Raw genomic sequence first — 760 nt, 5'->3', positions numbered from 1 at the left:
CAGGCTGAGTGGGGGGGAGGGGGGCTGAGGGGGGCACAGGGTGCTGCACCCAGCCTCGGTGCACCCACAGGGCAGGGGACGGGGCAGAAGGGATGCCCTGCTGCCTGCCTGCAAAGGTGCCCACTCACCTGCACCCTGAGCAGGGACACCGGCCAGCCAAGCAGGACCCCATGGCACCCACACCACTCCCATGCCACCCTCCCCCAGCGCTGCAGGGTCGGGGAATATGGCCCTATGAGACATCAGAGAATCCACACAGGCTTCCTCCGGGAACCTGGATGCATGGGCAGGCAGGTCCCCCTCCCAAAAGCCTTGGATTTCCCCCCAGTGCTGGATGGAGGGGAAGGAGCCGAGGAGCTTGTGGCTTCTGCAGCGCTCCATCATCCTCACTGGCCCCATCCCCTCTCCCAGCCCAGCACAGGGGCAGCCCCATCAGCCCCAACACCCCCCCATCGCAACCCCTTTCAGCTTCAACTGAAAGGGAGGGCAGGAGAAGGGGTGAGGGGGGTGTCCAGCTCACCCCCAACCTTTTGTTACGCAGCAGCTCCACCAACCTCTCGATTGGGACAAAACCTCGCCAGTTTGGGGCTCAGCAAGCCCTCGGCTGGCCTGTGGCCCTGGTTTCCCCGGGGAAGACCATGGGGGCAGGTGGCACGGGGTGTCTCTGGGACGGATCCAGCAGCCCCGAGGGTGCTGGGGAGCGGGGCAGAGCCGGGCAAGAGCGAGGAGATGCAGCCGGCGGCAGCTCCGGAGATAAGCA

This window comes from Calidris pugnax, unplaced genomic scaffold (assembly GCF_001431845.1).
Source record: "Calidris pugnax isolate Ruff unplaced genomic scaffold, ASM143184v1 scaffold407, whole genome shotgun sequence".
NCBI lineage: Eukaryota > Metazoa > Chordata > Aves > Charadriiformes > Scolopacidae > Calidris > Calidris pugnax.
Note: the sequence above shows the minus strand (reverse complement) of the source record.